This window comes from Oncorhynchus keta, chromosome 1 (genome assembly GCF_023373465.1).
Source record: "Oncorhynchus keta strain PuntledgeMale-10-30-2019 chromosome 1, Oket_V2, whole genome shotgun sequence".
Classification (NCBI taxonomy): domain Eukaryota; kingdom Metazoa; phylum Chordata; class Actinopteri; order Salmoniformes; family Salmonidae; genus Oncorhynchus; species Oncorhynchus keta.
The window spans coordinates 20,844,100-20,863,224 of NC_068421.1; the positions used below are offsets into that span (position 1 = coordinate 20,844,100).

Consider the following 19,125-nt stretch of genomic DNA (forward strand, 5'->3'; position numbering starts at 1 on the left):
AGAGGCATTACACTATACACACACCAACCCTGCTCCCTAACACTAGTGTAGCTGAAGACTTCCACAATGGAACTCAATGTGGCCTCAAGCTAAAAATGATGGTCAAAGAAAATCTTTAGTAGAATTTACACCACATGTGATCACCACTTGCTCGCTTCAAAACACACACACATAATAACTGTGTGAAATACACACACTAAGAGCTCAAGGGTGAAAAATAACCAAAATGAGATTCTCCTAAAATAAGCGTGAGAATGATTAAGAAAAATCTATTATTCATGTTTGGGCTTCTGCTCATAAATCAATAAGATTATAACAGAAATTCCTCATACATTTTAGATTTGACACAGGCAAGATTTCACAATGTACTGGACTACTGATGCAGAGGAGAGGAGAAACAGACAAGGCATTTGTTAACTATAAAGCTTTATGTCCCCACAGCTCTATTCCATAGACACTCAGTGCCCTCACAGAGAGCTGCATTATCTGTGTAAATGGACTGCACTTATCAAGGATATTTTCTATTTTTATTTGAAATTCTGTTTAGTTTGGTAGTTTTCAGACCTGATTTGCTCGTTTCTATTTTGTTATAGTTGTATAAAAATATTTATATTTTGTTTCAGTTTTAGGGTTAGGGACAGAAAACATGACTGGGAGGCTAGGAGACAGTTGTGTTTGTGTTGTGTGTTGTGTTTGTGTGTTTTTGGGGATGTTATTTCTTGCAAAGAAAGATATATATACAATTATAGTCATGTTTAGGGATGAATTTACTTCTGCCAGATGCCTTTAATTGAGGTTTTGCACTGAACACCATTGCACTACATTTTCTGCCCATTGAAAACCATTCAAAAACACTACAAAAGTCTTGGGTCAGGTCATAGGTTATAAATTATAAAGTCAATTTCAATGTGACTTGGATTTAAAAGGTATAGCACAGAGACTGGTGAAAAGAATATGGTGGAAGGAAACTCTCTCGCCCATGTTAACACCAATCTTTTGATTATATTTATTAGGATGACCATTAACCAACGCCAATGACGACAGCTAGTCTTACTGGGGTCCGACATGTAACAAAAAAGACAGTGACAAAAGACTTTACAATTTACATATGTTTAAAAACATTAACATATAGTGTGTGTGTATCTATCAGTTACACATACTGTACATGTCAGTACATACACACATGGTAACTGAAGTAAATGACTATCGCCCCATTGCACTCACTTTTGTCAGCATGAAGTGCTTTGAGAGACTAGTCAAGGATCATATCACCTCCCCCCTACCGGTCACCCTAGACCCACTTCAATTTGCTTACCACCCCAATAGGTCCACAGACGATGCAAATGCCATCACACTGCCCTATCCCATCTATACAAGAAGAATACCTATGTAAGAATGCTGTTCATTGACTACAGCTCAGAATTCAACACCATAGTACCCTCCAAGTTCATCATTAAGCTTAAGGCCCTGGGTCTCAACCCCGCTCTGTGCAATTGGGTCCTGGACTTCCTGACGGGCCGCACCCAGGCGGTGAAGGTAGGAAACAACATCTCCACTTTGCAGATCCTCAGCACTGGGGCCCCACAAGGGTGTATGCTCAGCCCCCTCCTGGACTCCCTGTTCACCCATGACTGTGTGGCCATGCACGCCTCCAACTCAATCATCAAGTTTGCAGATGACACAACTACAGTGGGCTTGATTAGCAACAACAAGGAGACAGCCTACAGGGAGGAGGTGAGGACACTTGGGAGTGTGGTGTCAGGACAACAACCTCTCACTCAACGTCAACAAAACAAAGGAGATAATCGTGGACTTCAGGAAACAGCAGAGGAAGCACCCCCCTATCCACATCGACGGAACAGCAGTGGAGAAGGTGGAAAGTTTTAAAGTTCCTCGGCCTACACATCACGGACAAACTTAAATGGTCCACCCACACAGACAGTGAGGTGAAAAAGGCACAACAGGGCCTCTTCAAATTTCTTCAGCCTCCTGAGGTTGGCTTGTTACCTAAAACCCTCACAAACCTTTACAGATGCACAATTGAGAGCATCCTGTCGGGCTGTATCACCGCCTGGTACAGCAACTGCATCGCCGACAACCGCAAGGCTCTCCAGAGGGTGGTGCGGTCTGTACAACGCATCACCGGGGGCAAACTACCTGCCCTCCAGGACACCTACAGCACCCAATGTCACAGAAAGGCTAAAACGATCATCAAGGACAACAACAACCCAAGCCTCTGCCTGTTCACCCCGCTACCATCCAGAAGGCGAGGTCAGTACATGTGCATCAAAGTTAAACAGCCACCACTAACACAGAGAGGCTGCTGCCTACATACAGACTTGAGCTCATTGGCCACTTGAATAAATGGATCACTAGTCACTTTAATAATGTTTACATATCTTGCATTACTCATCTCATATGTATATACTGTATTTTATACCATCTATTGCATCTTGCCTATGCCGCTCAGTCATCCATATATTCTTATTCCATCCCTTTACTTAGATGTGTGTATTAGGTAGTTGTTGTGGAATTGTTAGATTACTTGTTAGATATTACTGCAAGGTCGGGACTAGAAGCACATTTCGCTACACTCGCAATAACATCTGCTAACCATGTGTATGTGACCAATAAAATGTGATTTGACATGGTTGAGAGGCGTTGTGCCGTGAGGGGTTGACTTATTTGTTTTTTGAAACCAGGTCTGCTGTTCACTTGCGCTATATAAGATGGAAGGGAGTTCCATGCACTCATGACTCGGTAGAATACTGTACGTTTCCTTGAATTTGTTCTGGACCTGGGGACTGTGAAAAGACCCCTGGTAGCATGTCTGGTGGGGTAAGTATGTGTGTCAGTGCTGTGTGTATGTAGACTATGCAAACAATTTCCAACACATTGTTTCTTATGAAGAAGTGACGCAGTCATGCTTTCCTCAACTCTTAGCCAAGAGAGACTGGCATGCATAGTATTAATATTAGCCCTCTGATTACAATAAAGAGCAAGACGTGACACTCTGTTCTGGACCAGCTGCCTGCAGCTTTACTAGGTCTTTCTTTGCAGCACTTGACCATATGTCTGGACAATAATCAAGATAAGATTATTTTTTTTTAAATTGAGCCTGCAGGACTTACTTTGTGGAGTGTGTTGTCAAAAAAGCAGAGTATCTCTTTATATTACGGACAGACCTCTCCCCATCTTTACAACCATTGAATCTATATGTTTTGACCATGACAGTTTACAATCTATGGTAACACCAAGTAATTTAGTGTCCTCAATTTGTTCAACAGCCACACCATTCAATACCATATTCAGCTGAGATCTAGAACTTAGAGAATGATTTGTACCAAATATAATTATCTAAGTTATAGAGATTTTCAGGACCAGTTTATTACTGGCCACCCATTCCAAAACAGACTGCAACTCTTTGTTAAGGGTTTCAGTGACTTCATTAGCTGTGGTTGCTGAGGCATACAGTATATGGTTGAATCATCAGTATACATGGACACACAGGCTTTGTTTTGCCAGTGGCAGGTCATTGATAAAAATGGAAAAGAGAGGGCCTAATATCATTGATCTTGGCTTCATAATACATTTATTTTTGTTGAGTTTAATCACATCATTTCTCAATTTGCCGTAAGTCAGCCAGACTCCTTTTCCCCCATTTATTTCAGCCATACAGTTTTTCAATTCCCCATCAATCCATGGAGCCTTAACAGTTCTAACAGTCAGTTTCTTAACAGGTGCATGTTTATCAATTATTGGAAGAAGCAATTTCATAAATGCACCAAGTGAAGTATCTGGATGCTCCTTATTAATCACATCAGACCAACACATATTAATCACCTCAGACCAACAATATTAATCACCTCAGACCAACAATATTAATCACATCAGACCAACACATATTAATCACATCAGACCAACAATATTAATCACCTCAGACCAACAATATTAATCACCTCAGACCAACAATATTAATCACCTCAGACCAACAATATTAATCACCTCAGACCAACAAATATTAATCACATCAGACCAACAAATATTAATCACCTCAGACCAACAATATTAATCACCTCAGACCAACAAATATTAATCACATCAGACCAACAAATATTAATCACCTCAGACCAACAATATTAATCACATCAGACCAACAAATATTAATCACCTCAGACCAACAATATTAATCACATCAGACCAACACATATTAATCACATCAGACCAACAATATTAATCACCTCAGACCAACAATATTAATCACCTCAGACCAACAATATTAATCACCTCAGACCAACAATATTAATCACCTCAGACCAACAAATATTAATCACATCAGACCAACAAATATTAATCACCTCAGACCAACAATATTAATCACATCAGACCAACAAATATTAATCACCTCAGACCAACAAATATTAATCACCTCAGACCAACAATATTAATCACATCAGACCAACAATATTAATCACATCAGACCAACAATATTAATCACATCAGACCAACAAATATTAATCACCTCAGACCAACAATATTAATCACATCAGACCAACAATATTAATCACATCAGACCAACAATATTAATCACATCAGACCAACAAATATTAATCACCTCAGACCAACAAATATTAATCACCTCAGACCAACAATATTAATCACATCAGACCAACAATATTAATCACATCAGACCAACAAATATTAATCACATCAGACCAACAATATTAATCACATCAGACCAACAAATATTAATCACCTCAGACCAACAATATTAATCACATCAGACCAACAATATTAATCACATCAGACCAACACATATTAATCACATCAGACCAACAATATTAATCACCTCAGACCAACAATATTAATCACATCAGACCAACAATATTAATCACATCAGACCAACAATATTAATCACATCAGACCAACAATATTAATCACATCAGACCAACAATATTAATCACATCAGACCAACAATATTAATCACCTCAGACCAACAATATTAATCACATCAGACCAACAAATATTAATCACATCAGACCAACAATATTAATCACATCAGACCAACAATATTAATCACATCAGACCAACCAATATTAATCACATCAGACCAACAATATTAATCACATCAGACCAACAATATTAATCACATCAGACCAACAATATTAATCACATCAGACCAACAATATTAATCACCTCAGACCAACAATATTAATCACATCAGACCAACAAATATTAATCACCTCAGACCAACAATATTAATCACATCAGACCAACAATATTAATCACATCAGACCAACAATATTAATCACATCAGACCAACAATATTAATCACATCAGACCAACAAATATTAATCACCTCAGACCAACAATATTAATCACCTCAGACCAACAATATTAATCACCTCAGACCAACAATATTAATCACATCAGACCAACAAATATTAATCACATCAGACCAACAATATTAATCACCTCAGACCAACAAATATTAATCACCTCAGACCAACAATATTAATCACATCAGACCAACAAATATTAATCACCTCAGACCAACAATATTAATCACCTCAGACCAACAAATATTAATCACCTCAGACCAACAATATTAATCACATCAGACCAACAATATTAATCACATCAGACCAACAATATTAATCACATCAGACCAACAAATATTAATCACATCAGACCAACAATATTAATCACATCAGACCAACAATATTAATCACATCAGACCAACAAATATTAATCACATCAGACCAACAATATTAATCACATCAGACCAACAATATTAATCACATCAGACCAACAAATATTAATCACATCAGACCAACAAATATTAATCACATCAGACCAACAATATTAATCACATCAGACCAACAATATTAATCACATCAGACCAACAAATATTAATCACATCAGACCAACAAATATTAATCACATCAGACCAACAAATATTAATCACCTCAGACCAACAAATATTAATCACATCAGACCAACAATATTAATCACATCAGACATCAGACCAACAAATATTAATCACATCAGACCAACAAATATTAATCACATCAGACCAACAATATTAATCACATCAGACCAACAATATTAATCACATCAGACCAACAAATATTAATCACATCAGACCAACAAATATTAATCACATCAGACCAACAAATATTAATCACATCAGACCAACAAATATTAATCACATCAGACCAACAAATATTAATCACATCAGACCAACAAATATTAATCACATCAGACCAACAAATATTAATCACATCAGACCAACAAATATTAATCACATCAGACCAACAAATATTAATCACATCAGACCAACAAATATTAATCACATCAGACCAACAAATATTAATCACATCAGACCAACAAATATTAATCACATCAGACCAACAAATATTAATCACATCAGACCAACAAATATTAATCACATCAGACCAACAAATATTAATCACATCAGACCAACAAATATTAATCACATCAGACCAACAAATATTAATCACATCAGACCAACAAATATTAATCACATCAGACCAACAAATATTAATCACATCAGACCAACAATATTAATCACATCAGACCAACAATATTAATCACATCAGACCAACAAATATTAATCACATCAGACCAACAAATATTAATCACATCAGACCAACAATATTAATCACATCAGACCAACAATATTAATCACATCAGACCAACAAATATTAATCACATCAGACCAACAATATTAATCACATCAGACCAACAATATTAATCACATCAGACCAACAAATATTAATCACATCAGACCAACAAATATTAATCACCTCAGACCAACAATATTAATCACATCAGACCAACAAATATTAATCACATCAGACCAACAATATTAATCACATCAGACCAACAAATATTAATCACATCAGACCAACAAATATTAATCACATCAGACCAACAAATATTAATCACATCAGACCAACAAATATTAATCACATCAGACCAACAAATATTAATCACATCAGACCAACAAATATTAATCACATCAGACCAACAAATATTAATCACATCAGACCAACAAATATTAATCACATCAGACCAACAATATTAATCACATCAGACCAACAAATATTAATCACATCAGACCAACAATATTAATCACATCAGACCAACAAATATTAATCACATCAGACCAACAAATATTAATCACATCAGACCAACAAATATTAATCACATCAGACCAACAATATTAATCACATCAGACCAACAAATATTAATCACATCAGACCAACAATATTAATCACATCAGACCAACAAATATTAATCACATCAGACCAACAATATTAATCACATCAGACCAACAAATATTAATCACATCAGACCAACAAATATTAATCACATCAGACCAACACATATTAATCACATCAGACCAACAAATATTAATCACATCAGACCAACAAATATTAATCACATCAGACCAACAAATATTAATCACATCAGACCAACACATATTAATCACCTCAGACCAACAAATATTAATCACCTCAGACCAACAAATATTAATCACATCAGACCAACAATATTAATCACATCAGACCAACAATATTAATCACATCAGACCAACAATATTAATCACATCAGACCAACAAATATTAATCACATCAGACCAACAAATATTAATCACATCAGACCAACAAATATTAATCACATCAGACCAACAATATTAATCACATCAGACCAACAAATATTAATCACATCAGACCAACAAATATTAATCACATCAGACCAACAATATTAATCACATCAGACCAACAAATATTAATCACCTCAGACCAACAAATATTAATCACATCAGACCAACAATATTAATCACATCAGACCAACAAATATTAATCACATCAGACCAACAAATATTAATCACATCAGACCAACAATATTAATCACATCAGACCAACAATATTAATCACATCAGACCAACAATATTAATCACATCAGACCAACAATATTAATCACATCAGACCAACAATATTAATCACATCAGACCAACAATATTAATCACATCAGACCAACAATATTAATCACCTCAGACCAACAATATTAATCACATCAGACCAACAAATATTAATCACATCAGACCAACAATATTAATCACATCAGACCAACAAATATTAATCACCTCAGACCAACAATATTAATCACATCAGACCAACAAATATTAATCACATCAGACCAACAATATTAATCACATCAGACCAACAAATATTAATCACATCAGACCAACAAATATTAATCACATCAGACCAACAAATATTAATCACATCAGACCAACAAATATTAATCACATCAGACCAACAAATATTAATCACATCAGACCAACAAATATTAATCACATCAGACCAACAAATATTAATCACATCAGACCAACAAATATTAATCACATCAGACCAACAATATTAATCACATCAGACCAACAATATTAATCACATCAGACCAACAAATATTAATCACATCAGACCAACAAATATTAATCACATCAGACCAACAATATTAATCACATCAGACCAACAAATATTAATCACATCAGACCAACAAATATTAATCACATCAGACCAACAAATATTAATCACATCAGACCAACAATATTAATCACATCAGACCAACAATATTAATCACATCAGACCAACAATATTAATCACATCAGACCAACAAATATTAATCACATCAGACCAACAATATTAATCACATCAGACCAACAAATATTAATCACATCAGACCAACAAATATTAATCACATCAGACATCAGACCAACAATATTAATCACATCAGACCAACAAATATTAATCACATCAGACCAACAAATATTAATCACATCAGACCAACAAATATTAATCACATCAGACCAACAAATATTAATCACATCAGACCAACAAATATTAATCACATCAGACCAACAAATATTAATCACATCAGACCAACAAATATTAATCACATCAGACCAACAAATATTAATCACATCAGACCAACAAATATTAATCACATCAGACCAACAAATATTAATCACATCAGACCAACAATATTAATCACATCAGACCAACAAATATTAATCACATCAGACCAACAAATATTAATCACATCAGACCAACAAATATTAATCACATCAGACCAACAAATATTAATCACATCAGACCAACAAATATTAATCACATCAGACCAACAAATATTAATCACATCAGACCAACAATATTAATCACATCAGACCAACAAATATTAATCACATCAGACCAACAATATTAATCACATCAGACCAACAAATATTAATCACATCAGACCAACAATATTAATCACATCAGACCAACAAATATTAATCACATCAGACCAACAAATATTAATCACATCAGACCAACAAATATTAATCACATCAGACCAACAAATATTAATCACATCAGACCAACAATATTAATCACATCAGACCAACCAACAAATATTAATCACATCAGACCAACAAATATTAATCACATCAGACCAACAAATATTAATCACATCAGACCAACAATATTAATCACATCAGACCAACAAATATTAATCACATCAGACCAACAATATTAATCACATCAGACCAACAAATATTAATCACATCAAATATTAATCACATCAGACCAACAAATATTAATCACATCAGACCAACAATATTAATCACATCAGACCAACAATATTAATCACATCAGACCAACAAATATTAATCACATCAGACCAACAAATATTAATCACATCAGACCAACAAATATTAATCACATCAGACCAACAAATATTAATCACATCAGACCAACAAATATTAATCACATCAGACCAACAAATAATTAAACATCAGACCAACAAATATTAATCACATCAGACCAACAAATATTAATCACATCAGACCAACAAATATTAATCACATCAGACCAACAAATATTAATCACATCGACCAACAAATATTAATCACATCAGACCAACAAATATTAATCACATCAGACCAACAAATATTAATCACATCAGACCAACAAATATTAATCACATCAGACCAACAAATATTAATCACATCAGACCAACAAATATTAATCACATCAGACCAACAATATTAATCACATCAGACCAACAATATTAATCACATCAGACCAACAATATTAATCACATCAGACCAACAAATAATCACATCAGACCAACAAATATTAATCACATCAGACCAACAAATATTAATCACATCAGACCAACAATATTAATCACATCAGACCAACAAATATTAATCACATCAGACCAACAAATATTAATCACATCAGACCAACAAATATTAATCACATCAGACCAACAAATATTAATCACATCAGACCAACAATATTAATCACATCAGACCAACAATATTAATCACATCAGACCAACAAATATTAATCACATCAGACCAACAATATTAATCACATCAGACCAACAATATTAATCACATCAGACCAACAAATATTAATCACATCAGACCAACAAATATTAATCACATCAGACCAACAAATATTAATCACATCAGACCAACAATATTAATCACATCAGACCAACAAATATCACATCAGACCAACAAATATTAACATCAGACCAACAAATATTAATCACATCAGACCAACAAATATTAATCACATCAGACCAACAAATATTAATCACATCAGACCAACAAATATTAATCACATCAGACCAACAAATATTAATCACATCAGACCAACAATATTAATCACATCAGACCAACAAATATTAATCACATCAGACCAACAAATATTAATCACATCAGACCAACAAATATTAATCACATCAGACCAACAAATATTAATCACATCAGACCAACAATATTAATCACATCAGACCAACAATATTAATCACATCAGACCAACAAATATTAATCACATCAGACCAACAAATATTAATCACATCAGACCAACAAATATTAATCACATCAGACCAACAAATATTAATCAAATATTAATCATCAGACCAACAAATATTAATCACATCAGACCAACAATATTAATCACATCAGACCAACAATATTAATCACATCAGACCAACAATATTAATCACATCAGACCAACAAATATTAATCACATCAGACCAGACCAAAATATTAATCACATCAGACCAACAAATATTAATCACATCAGACCAACAATATTAATAACATCAGACCAACAAATATTAATCACATCAGACCAACAAATATTAATCACATCAGACCAACAAATATTAATCACATCAGACCAACAATATTAATCACATCAGACCAACAATATTAATCACATCAGACCAACAATATTAATCACATCAGACCAACAAATATTAATCACATCAGACCAACAAATATTAATCACAACAGACCAACAATATTAATCACATCAGACCAACAATATTAATCACATCAGACCAACAAATATTAATCACATCAGACCAACAATATTAATCACATCAGACCAACAATATTAATCACATCAGACCAACAAATATTAATCACATCAGACCAACAATATTAATCACATCAGACCAACAATATTAATCACATCAGACCAACAATATTAATCACATCAGACCAACAAATATTAATCACATCAGACCAACAAATATTAATCACATCAGACCAACAAATATTAATCACATCAGACCAACAAATATTAATCACATCAGACCAACAAATATTAATCACATCAGACCAACAAATATTAATCACATCAGACCAACAAATATTAATCACATCAGACCAACAATATTAATCACATCAGACCAACAATATTAATCACATCAGACCAAATATTAATCACATCAGACCAACAAATATAATCACATCAGACCAACAAATATTAACATCAGACCAACAAATATTAATCACATCAGACCAACAATATTAATCACATCAGACCAACAATATTAATCACATCAGACCAACAAATATTAATCACATCAGACCAACAATATTAATCACATCAGACCAACAATATTAATCACATCAGACCAACAAATATTAATCACATCAGACCAACAAATATTAATCACATCAGACCAACAATATTAATCACATCAGACCAACAATATTAATCACATCAGACCAACAAATATTAATCACATCAGACCAACAAATATTAATCACATCAGACCAACAAATATTAATCACATCAGACCAACAAATATTAATCACATCAGACCAACAAATATTAATCACATCAGACCAACAAATATTAATCACATCAGACCAACAATATTAATCACATCAGACCAACAATATTAATCACATCAGACCAACAATATTAATCACATCAGACCAACAAATATTAATCACATCAGACCAACAAATATAATCACATCAGACCAACAAATATTAATCACATCAGACCAACACATATTTTAACATCAGACCAACAAATATTAATCACATCAGACCAACAAATATTAATCACATCAGACCAACAAATATTAATCACATCAGACCAACAATATTAATCACATCAGACCAACAATATTAATCACATCAGACCAACAATATTAATCAAACATCAGACCAACAAATATTAATCACATCAGACCAACAATACATCAGACCAACAAATATTAATCACATCAGACCAACAAATATTAATCACATCAGACCAACAATATTAATCACATCAGACCAACAATATTAATCACATCAGACCAACAAATATTAATCACATCAGACCAACAATATTAATCACATCAGACCAACAATATTAATCACATCAGACCAACAAATATTAATCACATCAGACCAACAATATTAATCACATCAGACCAACAATATTAATCACATCAGACCAACAATATTAATCACATCAGACCAACAAATATTAATCACATCAGACCAACAAATATTAATCACATCAGACCAACAAATATTAATCACATCAGAGCAACACATATTTTAACATCAGACCAACAAATATTAATCACATCAGACCAACAAATATTAATCACATCAGACCAACAAATATTAATCACATCAGACCAACAATATTAATCACATCAGACCAACAATATTAATCACATCAGACCAACAATATTAATCACATCAGACCAACAAATATTAATCACATCAGACCAACAATATTAATCACATCAGACCAACAATATTAATCACATCAGACCAACAAATATTAATCACATCAGACCAACAATATTAATCACATCAGACCAACAATATTAATCACATCAGACCAACAAATATTAATCACATCAGACCAACAATATTAATCACATCAGACCAACAATATTAATCACATCAGACCAACAATATTAATCACATCAGACCAACAAATATTAATCACATCAGACCAACAATATTAATCACATCAGACCAACAATATTAATCACATCAGACCAACAATATTAATCACATCAGACCAACAAATATTAATCACATCAGACCAACAATATTAATCACATCAGACCAACAATATTAATCACATCAGACCAACAAATATTAATCACATCAGACCAACAATATTAATCACATCAGACCAACAATATTAATCACATCAGACCAACAATATTAATCACATCAGACCAACAAATATTAATCACATCAGACCAACAAATATTAATCACATCAGACCAACAAATATTAATCACATCAGACCAACACATATTAATCACATCAGACCAACAAATATTAATCACATCAGACCAACAAATATTAATCACATCAGACCAACAAATATTAATCACATCAGACAACAATATTAATCACATCAGACCAACAATATTAATCACATCAGACATCAGACCAACAATATTAATCACATCAGACCAACAATATTAATCACATCAGACCAACAAATATTAATCACATCAGACCAACAAATATTAATCACATCAGACCAACAAATATTAATCACATCAGACCAACAAATATTAATCACATCAGACCAACAAATATTAATCACATCAGACCAGACAAATATTAATCACATCAGACCAACAAATATTAAAATATTAATCACATCAGACCAACAATATTAATCACATCAGACCAACAAATATTAATCACATCAGACCAACAATATTAATCACATCAGACCAACAATATTAATCACATCAGACCAACAATATTAATCACATCAGACCAACAATATTAATCACATCAGACCAACAAATATTAATCACATCAGACCAACAAATATTAATCACATCAGACCAACAATATTAATCACATCAGACCAACAATATTAATCACATCAGACCAACAATATTAATCACATCAGACCAACAATATTAATCACATCAGACCAACAAATATTAATCACATCAGACCAACAATATTAATCACATCAGACCAACAAATATTAATCACATCAGACCAACAAATATTAATCACATCAGACCAACAAATATTAATCACATCAGACCAACAAATATTAATCACATCAGACCAACAAATATTAATCACATCAGACCAACAATATTAATCACATCAGACCAACAAATATTAATCACATCAGACCAACAAATATTAATCACATCAGACCAACAATATTAATCACATCAGACCAACAATATTAATCACATCAGACCAACAAATATTAATCACATCAGACCAACAAATATTAATCACATCAGACCAACAATATTAATCACATCAGACCAACAATATTAATCACATCAGACCAACAATATTAATCACATCAGACCAACAATATTAATCACATCAGACCAACAATATTAATCACATCAGACCAACAATATTAATCACATCAGACCAACAAATATTAATCACATCAGACCAACAATATTAATCACATCAGACCAACAATATTAATCACATCAGACCAACAATATTAATCACATCAGACCAACAATATTAATCACATCAGACCAACAAATATTAATCACATCAGACCAACAAATATTAATCACATCAGACCAACAAATATTAATCACATCAGACCAACAGACCAAATATTAATCACATCAGACCAACAAATATTAATCACATCAGACCAACAAATATTAATCACATCAGACCAACAAATATTAATCACATCAGACCAACAAATATTAATCACATCAGACCAACATCAGATAACAATATTAATCACATCAGACCAACAAATATTAATCACATCAGACCAACAAATATTAATCACATCAGACCAACAAATATTAATCACATCAGACCAACAATATTAATCACATCAGACCAACAAATATTAATCACATCAGACCAACAAATATTAATCACATCAGACCAACAAATATTAATCACATCAGACCAACAATATTAATCACATCAGACCAACAAATATTAATCACATCAGACCAACAAATATTAATCACATCAGACCAACAAATATTAATCACATCAGACCAACAATATTAATCACATCAGACCAACAAATATTAATATTAATCACATCAGACCAACAATATTAATCACATCAGACCAACAAATATCAGACCAACAATAATCACATCAGACCAACAAATATTAATCACATCAGACCAACAATATTAATCACATCAGACCAACAAATATTAATCACATCAGACCAACAAATATTAATCACATCAGACCAACACATATTAATCACATCAGACCAACACATATTAATCACATCAGACCAACAAATATTAATCACATCAGACCAACAAATATTAATCACATCAGACCAACAAATATTAATCACATCAGACCAACAATATTAATCACATCAGACCAACAATATTAATCACATCAGACCAACAAATATTAATCACATCAGACCAACAATATTAATCACATCAGACCAACAAATATTAATCACATCAGACCAACAAATATTAATCACATCAGACCAACAAATATTAATCACATCAGACCAACAAATAAATATTAATCACATCAGACCAAACAATATTAATCACATCAGACCAACAAATATTAATCACATCAGACCAACAATATTAATCACATCAGACCAACAAATATTAATCACATCAGACCAACAAATATTAATCACATCAGACCAAATATTAATCACATCAGACCAACAAATATTAATCACATCAGACCAACACATATTAATCACATCAGACCAACAAATATTAATCACATCAGACCAACAAATATTAATCACATCAGACCAACAAATATTAATCACATCAGACCAACAAATATTAATCACATCAGACCAACAAATATTAATCACATCAGACCAACAAATATTAATCACATCAGACCAACAAATATTAATCACATCAGACCAACAATATTAATCACATCAGACCAACAAATATTAATCACATCAGACCAACAAATATTAATCACATCAGACCAACAAATATTAATCACATCAGACCAACAAATATTAATCACATCAGACCAACAAATATTAATCACATCAGACCAACAAATATTAATCACATCAGACCAACAAATATTAATCACATCAGACCAACAAATATTAATCACATCAGACCAACAAATATTAATCACATCAGACCAACAAATATTAATCACATCAGACCAACAAATATTAATCACATCAGACCAACAAATATTAATCACATCAGACCAACAAATATTAATCACATCAGACCAACAAATAATCACATCAGACCAACAAATATTAATCACATCAGACCAACAAATATTAATCACATCAGACCAACAAATATTAATCACATCAGACCAACAAATATTAATCACATCAGACCAACAAATATTAATCACATCAGACCAACAAATATTAATCACATCAGACATCAGACCAACAAATATTAATCACATCAGACCAACAAATATTAATCACATCAGACCAACAAATATTAATCACATCAGACCAACAAATATTAATCACATCAGACCAACAAATATTAATCACATCAGACCAACAAATATTAATCACATCAGACCAACAAATATTAATCACATCAGACCAACAAATATTAATCACATCAGACCAACAAATATTAATCACATCAGACCAACAAATATTTTAACATCACATAAAAGTCACAGCAAAATCTTTTGAATGATTTTTTATACACTATTTTAGTCCCTGCCTTTAGAACTTTCCTGGACATAGCACCATATTGTGATCACAGCATCCAATGCATTTATACAGCTTTAGAACAAAGTTCTACAGTATTAGAAAAATGTGATTTTACATGTGGAAGATCTTGTTCCTGTAGTGTTTGTAAACAGACCCGAACCAGATTACAGGCACTGGTAACAGTGAGAAGCTTCCTCTTGAGCGGACAGCTTGATGAAAACCAGTCAATATTCAGGTCCCCAAGAAAGTAGACCTCTCTGTTTACATCACATACAATATCCAGCATTTCACACATATTATTTAGATACTGACTGTTAGCACTTGGTGGCCTATAGCAACACCTCAAAAGAAAAGGCTTTAGATGTGCCAAGTGAACCAGCAACAACACTTCAATAACATTTGACATAAGATCTTTTCTAAGCATTACAGGGATATGGCTCTGAATATATGTGTATGCTGTGGGATTGAAGCTATGAACCCATAGGCTTTGTTCTCTCATCCCTTCCAGGCTTTTGGGAAGGAGGGTGGACAACAAGCCTGTCATAGCGGATATAAGAAATGTCCTCACGTGCTCTGGCAGCTTTCATGGCTGGCATAAATTCTTTCCTCTTCTGGCACACAGCTTCAAGATAGTTCTAGCCGAGGAAGATGTACAGTGCATTCGGAAAGTATTCATACCCATTGAATTTGTACATACTTTGTGACGTTACAGACTTATTCTAAAATGTATTAAATTAATGTTTTTCCTCATCAATCTACACACAATACCCCATATTGACAAAGCAAAAACAGTTTTAAAAAAAGTGTTGCACATTTATAAAAATAAGAAAAACAGAAAAACATTATTTGCATAAGTTTCAGAGCCTTTGCTATGACACGAAGTTGAGCTCAAGTGCATTCTGTTTCCATTAATCATCCTTGAGATGTTTCTACAACTGGATTGGAGTCCATCTGTGGTAAATTCAATAGATTGGACATGATTTGGAAAGGCACACACCTGTCTATATAAGGTCCCACAGTTGACAGTGCATGTCAGAGTAAAAACCAAGCTATGAGGTCGAAGCAATTGTTCCGAGACAGGATTGGGTCGAGGCACAGATCTGGGGAAGAGTAACAAAAAAATGTCTCCAGCATTGAAGGTCCCCAAGAACACAGTAGCCTCCATCGTACTTGAATGGAAGAATTCTGTAACCCTCAAGACACTTGCTTGAGCTGGCCGCCTGGCCAAACTAAGCAATCTGGGGAGAAGTGCTTGGTCAGGGAGGTGACCAAGAACCCAAGTGTCACTCTGACAGAGCTCCAGAGTTCCTCTGTGGAGATGGGAGAATCTTCCAGAAGGACAACCATCGCTGCAGCACTCCACCAATCAGACTTTCATGGTAGAGTGGCCAGACAGAAACCACTCCTCAGTAAAAGGCAAATGACAGCCCGCTTGGAGTTTGCTAAAAGGCACCTAAAGACTTTCAGACCATGAGAAACAAGATTGCCCTGTCTGATGAAACCAAGATTGAACTCTTTGGCCTGAATGCCTTGATCCTTGATGAAAACCTGCTCCAGAGCCCTCAGGACGCAGGAGTGGCTTCTGGACAAGTCTCTAAATGTCCTTGAGTGGCCCAACCAGAGCCTGGACTTGAACCCGATCGAACATCTCTGGAGAGACCTGAAAATAACTGTGCAGCAATGCTCCCCTCCAACCTGACAGAGCTTGAGAGGATCTGCAGAGAAGAATGGGAGAAACTCCCCAAATACAGGTGTGCTAAGCTTGTAGCATCATACCCACGGTTTGTCATTATGTGGTATTGTGTGTAGAATAATGAGGGGAAAAAAACTATTTAACCCATTTAAAAATAAGGCTGTAACATAACAAAATATGGAAAAATTCAAGGGGTCTGAATACTTTCGGAATGCACCGTACGTTCCTCTCAAGTTCCTCTTCCTCTCTCCTTCCAGTTCTCTGCTGCCAATGACTGGAACTACAAAAATCTCTGAAACTGGAAACACTTATGTCCCTCACTAGCTTTAAACACCAACTGTCAGAGCAGCTCACAGATTACTGCACCTGTACATAGCCCACCTA

The 19,125-nt window shown here is 33.7% G+C and overlaps 1 protein-coding gene across 1 annotated transcript in view; it reads right to left on the minus strand.

Annotated features, from left to right (window-relative positions):
* LOC118394753 (RNA-binding protein Musashi homolog 2-like) overlaps nt 1–19,125 on the minus strand; it is a 413,238-nt gene that overhangs the window by 18,353 nt on the left and 375,760 nt on the right. The gene's annotated exons all lie outside the window — the stretch shown is intronic.